Source organism: Aotus nancymaae, unplaced genomic scaffold, assembly GCF_030222135.1.
Source record: "Aotus nancymaae isolate 86718 unplaced genomic scaffold, 86718_ANA_hifiasm-v0.15.2.pri h1tg000089l, whole genome shotgun sequence".
Lineage (NCBI taxonomy): Eukaryota > Metazoa > Chordata > Mammalia > Primates > Aotidae > Aotus > Aotus nancymaae.
This window is the reverse complement of record NW_026988504.1, coordinates 19,915,430-19,922,765: the sequence shown is the minus strand read 5'-3', so window position 1 is coordinate 19,922,765 and position 7,336 is coordinate 19,915,430.

The window sequence follows — 7,336 nt, the reverse complement described above, 5'->3', positions numbered from 1 at the left end:
AGTGAAACTCTGTCTCAAAAAAAAAAAAAAAAAATTAGCCAGGCATGGTGGCAGGTGCCTATAATCCCAGCTACTGGGGAGGCTGAGGCAGAATCGCTTGAACCCCGCAGGTGGAGGTTGCAGTGAGTGGAGATTGCACTCCAGCCAGAAAGAAAGAGAGAAAAGAGAAAGGGGGGAGGGGAAGGAAGGGAGAAGGAGGGTGGGTGCTTTGTTGGGCTGGAAGGTGGCTTCAGGTGTGAAGCTGCTCAGGAAGTTGTATGGTTTCCATGCAAATCCAACAGAGAAGTGTTTCTGAAACTGACTTACCTTCCTAAGTAGTGTTAATTAGGGTGAGGAGATAAATTCAATGTTGTTTGAAAAATGAGACAGTTTGAGACAGATGCACTGGAGCTATTGGAGTGAAACCATGTTCCTAAAGGCAGCAATCACCCTGAAAGTGGGTTTTGCGCTGTGAAAGGGATTCATCTCCTGGTCTTGCGTGGTTCATGGAGAACCTGGCCTCTGTTAATGCTGTCAAACCTATGGACAACAGGTCAGCCACCTCTCTTCATGTAAGTTCATATTCTCTTGTGCTCTGGTTGGAAAATTAGGCCTTGGAAACTTAGCGGGAAAGGGAAAATCTAATGTACTAAGACATCCTACTTTTATGTAATTGATTCCTATCTTGGCTTAAAGACATACTTTAGTAGGAGTAGGGAGTTCTCTGGCTTAAAAGATGAGCTCAGGACAAGCAGTTTCTTTCACTCTGTTCACAAAGGCCTGTTCTTTGGTTTGTGGCTGCAGCTGCTATTTTCAGAGCCCGGCCGCGTTGATGCGTTGCAGATTCGTCTGTGTTTCCTAATTCGGTCTACAGGTTGTGATGTGGGAACCCTGGTTAAGAAGTAGATGTGCTGATGGTGAATTTCCCAGGTGAAAACACTGAAATGTTGCATCATGGCTGCCTCGTTTTATTTATTTATTTATTTATTTATTTATTTTATTTTTGTGCGTGTGTGTGTTATGGAGTCTCAGTCACTTGCCCAGGCTGGAGTGTAGTGGAGCAGTCTCAGCTCACTGCAGCCTCTCCCTCCCAGGCTCAAGCAATTCCCCTGCCTCAGCCTCCTGAGGAGCTGGGATTACAGGTACCCACCACCACAGCCAGCTAATTTTTGTATTTTTATTAGAGACAGGGTTTCACCATGTTGGCCAGGCTGGTCTTGAACTCCTGACTTCAGGTGATCCACCCACCTCGGCCTCCCAAAGTGCTGGGATTACAGGCCTGAGCCACTGTGCCCAGCCTTAGCACATTTTAATGAGTACTACCCAAGTGCATTAGGTACTGAGAAATTAGTAAGAATGATTACCTGCTTTCAATCCACCCTCATTTGCAGGGTCTGGATTGTTCTCAGTTCATCTAGGGACTTGTTAAAGCTATAAAGTCAGTCCCGCTCACAAGGGTCTGGATTGTAAAGCAAGATTATTTTGGCTTTCTTTTATTTTTCCCCACCCCATGCCCCCAAAGCAAGATTATTGATCTGTGATCTGAAACTTAACTGACAAGCTGAGGGGATCTCCCCAGGAAAGGAAGCTACTTGAGAAACTGAATTTAGATCAGAAGTTGATTGTTTAGAATAAACCAGAGCCCAGAGATTGGCCAGCACCAAGGGAGGTTTCCGTCAAGCTGTCCCGTTTTGAGATGCCCCATCCTACCAACCAAGCAACTGCTGAGCAGGTTTGCACTAACACGAGCTGGCATTTGTCTAGACCTTAAGACTCTTTAAATAGCTTTTCATATATTTAATCCTCACAGTGCCTCTGTGAATATAAGTATAATTATCTCCATTTTACAGATGAGGAAATCTGAAGTTCAGGGAGGGTAAATGGTTTACCAAGGTCAGACGACCAGTGTTAATCATAAGGTAATTAGCCTTAGATTAGGGAGAAGTGGTTTGATAGAAATGGTATCTGACATATTATATGGGTTTAAACATTCTTGGCTCCAACCAGTGATGCCAGAAAAACATTACACCTGCTCAGATGTTAACCCTGCTGTGGGCTGGAGGAGAAGGCACCCTCACCCCAAACCTCCCCAAGAGAAGGAATCTCCGAAGCTGTCCGAAGTGTAAAGGAACTATCAAGTCAGTGCAATTGGCTACATACTTTGCGTTTGTCTTGCAACACTGTCCAAATTGCAACATTGTCATCAAAATAGAAAACCGAGGCAAGGCACAGTGGCTTATGCCTGTAATTCAGGTACTTTGGGAGGCCAAGGCTGGCAGATCATAAGGTCAAGAGATCGAGACCATCCTAGCCAACATGGTGAAACCCCATCTCTACTAAAAACACAAAAATTAGCTGGGGGTAGTGACAGGTGCCTGTAGTGCCAGCTACTCAGGAGGCTGAGGCAGAAGAATTGCTTGAGCCGGGGAGGCAGAGGTTGCAGTGAGCCGATATCACACCACTGCACTCCAGCCTGGCAACAGAGCAAAACTCTGTCTTAAAAAAAAAAAAAAAGGGCCGGGCGCGGTGGCTCACGCCTGTAATCCCAGCACTTTGGGAGGCCAAGGCAGGTGGATCACGAGGTCAAGAGATCAAGACCATCCTGGTCAACATGGTGAAACCCCGTCTCTACTAAAAATACAAAAAATTAGCTGGGCATGATGGCGCGTGCCTGTAATCCCAGCTACTCAGGAGGCTAAGGCAGGAGAATTGCCTGAACCCAGGAGGCGGAGGTTGCGGTGAGCCGAGATCGCGCCATTGCACTCCAGCCTGGGTAACAAGAGCGAAACTCTGTCTCAAAAAAAAAGAAGAAAGAAAAAAGAAAAAAACCTGAAATCCCCCATCTTTACCCTGTGGGCCAGGTGAGCCTGTTAGGCTCAGCTCCTCCTGGGGTGAAGGAGGGGCTGGAATTCTAATGCCTCATCTTCTAGGGATTCCATGGAGGCTTCATGGGCCATGGCCTGTTCAGGTACAGAAGGGTACCACCACGCTTGATTTCATGCTCTGCCATTGCTGTCTGAGATTCCTCCTCCTTGCTTCTTTCTTTCCCTTTTTTGTTGTTGTTGTTGGTGGTGGTGTTTGTTTGTTTGCTTGTTTGTTTTTGAGATGGATTCTCCAGTCTCTCTCTCTGTCACTCAGGCTGGACTGCAGTGGCACAATCTCAGCTCACTGCAACCTCTGCCTCCCAGGTTCAAGCAATTCTGCCTCAGCCTCCCGAGTAGCTGGGACTATAGGCACGTGCCACCACGCCCGACCAATTTTTGTATTTTTAGTAGAGATGGGGTTTCTCCATATTGGCCAGGCTGGTCTTGAATTCCTGACTTCAGGTGATCCACTTGCCTTGGCTTCCCAAAATGCTGGGATTACAGGCATGAGCCACCACGCCTGGCCCAGCTTTGCCTTTCTTATGACTCCTTAGCAACATTGTGACGTGTGTTCCTGCTCACTTCTGCCTCCTGCCTCTAGACTACAAACTTGCTCCTTGGGTCCAGGGACCTGGCCGACTTTGCTCACAGTTGTATCCTCAGTACCTAGATTTGTCTGGCACATGAAGGTACTCAGTCAATATTTATTGGGTGGGCAAGTGCTTAGAATGTTACCCACAAGCCATGCCCCTGAGAGTGTCAGGCACCAAAGGCAGGAAAGTTTTGCCACTTGATCCAGCAGGGCTGGAGATGGACCTCAATACCTGCAGAAAGGAGGGGCTCCCTAAGCATTCCTTTGAAGCCAGGCACTCCTGGGAAAGAGCAGGGTGTGAGAGCCAGCTGGGAAGCAAGGCTGTCATGGGCAGGACGGTTTAGACGTGGAAACAATTCTAGGCCCCACAAGATGACAAGGGAATGAGCTGATCCACTTTGAATCTCTAAGTGCTACCAATACAAGAATAATTCCCAAATCTATGTCACGAGCTAAGGATCTCTCTTAAGCCTTGAACTAGTTTATCCAAATAACTCCTAGACATCTCTCTCCCCTAGCAGGGCCTTGGACACCTCAAACACAACCTCTCCAAAGCAACCCCTAAGAGCAGGAGCTGGGGCTGAAACCCTGGGTCACTCTTGTCTCTGCCATCTTGGCCAAGTTATTAAACTTCTCTGATTCCGTTTTCCTTGACTGAAAATTGAGTATAAACAATAGAATAGGGCCGGGCACAGTGGCTCACAACATGTAATCTCAGCACTTTCGAAGGCCAAGGCGGTTAGATCACCTGAGGTCAGGAGTTCGAGACCAGCCTGGCCAACATAGTAAAGCCCCATCTCTACTAAAAACACAAAAATCTGCTGGGTGTGGTGGTGAGCGCCTGTAGTCTTAGCTACTTGGGACACTGAGGCAGGAGAATCGCTTGAACCTGGGAGGTTGCAGTGAGCCGAGATTGAGCCACTGCACTCCATCCTGGGTGACAAAGAGAGAGTCCATCTCAAAAACAAACACACACAAAAACCCAATAGAATACACATAATTAATACAATGGTCCTAGTGGCCCCCAAGTGAAATTCTAACTCCTTGCAGAGAACAGAATCAAATTGTCAAACTCTATTCTGTATTCACAGATTCATTTGTAGAAGATGCCTTTCATTACGTGTTGCGTTTTTAGTAGTTGCAGTGATGGCATGTTCCTTGGCAACTTTAGCCTGGAGAGATGAGATTTGTAGCAGAAAGCACTAATCTGCATTTTTCTGTTCCATCTCAAACAGCAGTGAAGAGGCTGTAAGGCCTCTGGTTTCCTAGGAACTTTAGCGTTAATCTCAGATAAGATTCTGCTGCTCCATCAGGCTTATGACACTTTTAGGGGCCCTGGAAATTGTTTTCATTAATTTTAAAATCAGAAGAAAATATGCTATAATAATTATGAATATTACGATAATGAGTCCAGACCAAATTAAGATCCCTTACCCGTGCCCTTGTCCAGGTGAGTGGAGAAGGAGCTGAGCCGGTCAGAGCTCCTGCCCAGAACCCCGGATGAAGAGGCATTGGCAGCCCTGCTCCAGGAGCAGGATCTGGACAGTGAACGCTGGGTAGCTGTGGCAGGCCAGAAAGGCAGAGGGGAGGCAGCCACAGGAGGTCCCAGTGTGAGGGCATGGCAGGCCGGGGTGAAAGCAACTACAAAAGCCCCCAGTCAGGAAAATCTCCGCATTCAAGCATCTAAAGGCAGCCCTGGAGGATCCCCAGCAAGAATGGTGGAGGGGGCTGGAGATGGAGGCAGGTTAGACTGCCTAGGCCTTGTAAGCCAGAGGAGCTGAGACAGTTTTTTTTTCATTCCAATGAGCAGCTATTAAAGGGTTTTAAGGGAGGGAGTGGCCAGATGTAATTTACATTTTAAAGAGATTAGCACTGTGGAAAGTGTATTGTGGGGGTGGGGCAAGGGCAGAGCAACATGGGGGGCCCTGGATACTTCTGGACTCTGAGTGGCAGGCCAGGCTTCAGTGATGGAGGTGAGGATGGAGGCAGGTGAGTCCAACAGGAACCCATGGGTGGAGGGGCTGGAGGCAGTAAGGAAAGGGTGTTATCAAGGATAAATGGTGGCAATGGTTGTGCTGTTCCTGAGCTGGGGAAGAAGGGAAGACATGAAGACTTCTGTGTGCCCATGGCACACCCGAATGGAAATGTGGAGAAGGCAGTGGAACGGGGCAGTCTGGAGTGGGGGAGACAGGTCAGGGCTTAACCCCCTTGATGCTGGAAGTATGGGTGGCATCAGTGCACAACTGGTGTTTGAAGCCACAAATCTCCGAGTTAGGGAGGAAATGGGAATGTGTTGTGACCCAGAAACCCCTGGGGAAACTGCCCTTGATGAGTCCCCACTGAGGACAGAGAAGGATCCTTTAGATCTGGTAACGCAAGTGGCTCCTGACCTTGACCAGAGCCGTCTGGGTGGAAGGAGGGATCCAGAAGTCAAACTGGGAGGGGAAGGAAAAGTAAAATAGCACCATTACCCTCTCACCTGTGCCTGGCCTCATCCTTGCCTGGGCTCTGGATTAAAAACTAGCTATGAGCCGGGTATAGTCCCAGCTACTCGGAGGCTGAGGCAGGAGGACAGCTTGAGCCTGGGGCATTGAGGCTGCAGGTGAGCTACAGTTGTACCACTGCATTCCAGCCTGGGTGACAGAGTGAGACCCCCTTCTCTGAAATGAAAAATATTTATACTTAAAAAAATAGCCAGGCACAGTGGCTCATACCTGTAATCCCAGGGGGAGGCTGAGGCAGCAGGGTTACCTGAGGTCAGGAGTTCGAGACCAGCCTGGCCCACATGGTGCAACCCCAAACTCTACTAAAAATATAAAAATTAGCTGAGCATGGTGGTGCACACCTGTAGTCCCAGCTACTCAGGAGGCTGAGGCAGGAGACTTGCTTGAGCCCAGGAGATGGAGGTTGCAGTGAGCCAAGGTTGTGCCATTGCACTCCAGCCTGGGCCACAGAGCAAGACTCGGTCTCAAACAAATGAGGAAATTTGAAAATGGACTCCATATTAGATAATGTAATTTTTTGTGTTTTTTTGAGACAAGATCTAACTCTGGCATGCAGGATGATGGAGTACAGGCAGCTCAAGTGATCTGGGGCTCAACTGATCCTCCAGCCTCGGCCTCCTAAAGTGCTGGGATTACAGGCATGAGCCACCATGCCTGGCCTGTCTTAGATAATATAGCAGCTCTGAATTTGTTGTGTGTGTTAACGGTGTGTGGTAAGAGAGAAACTGTAGGAGACACACATTGTAGTACTGTAGTATTTAGGGCTGAAAGAGTAGATACCTGAAACTTTCCAGTGCTTCAACAATAACAAATTAAACACATACCCTATACACAGAGAAAGCATAGATGGCAAAATGCTCATTGGAAAAATCTAGGCGAAAAATATTTTAATACTTTTTCAACTCCTCTTTCAGCTTAATTTTTTTCCTTACAAAGTTGGATGTGGCCAGGCGTCATGGCTCAGGCCTGTAATCCCAGCACTTTGGGAGGCCAAGGTGGGCGGAGGTCAGGAGTTCAGGACCAGACTGACCAACATGGTGAAACCATGTCACTACTAAAATTACAAAAATTAGCTGGGCATGGTGGCGCATGCCTGTAATCCCAGCTACTCGGGAGGCTGAGGCAGGAGAATCACTTGAACCCGGGGGCGGGGGGAGGTTGCAGTGAGCCAAGACTGAGACACTACATTCCAGCCTGGGCTGGACAGAGTGAGACTGTCTCAAAAAAAAAAAAAGAAAAGAAAAGAAAGAAAAAGAAAGACAGACTGCCGCTGGGCTCAGTGGCTCACTCCTGTAATCCCAGCGCTTTGGGAGGCCAAGGTGGGCAGATCAGAAGGTCAGGAGATCAAGATCATCCTGGCTAACATGGTGAAACCCTTTCTGTACTAAAAATACAAA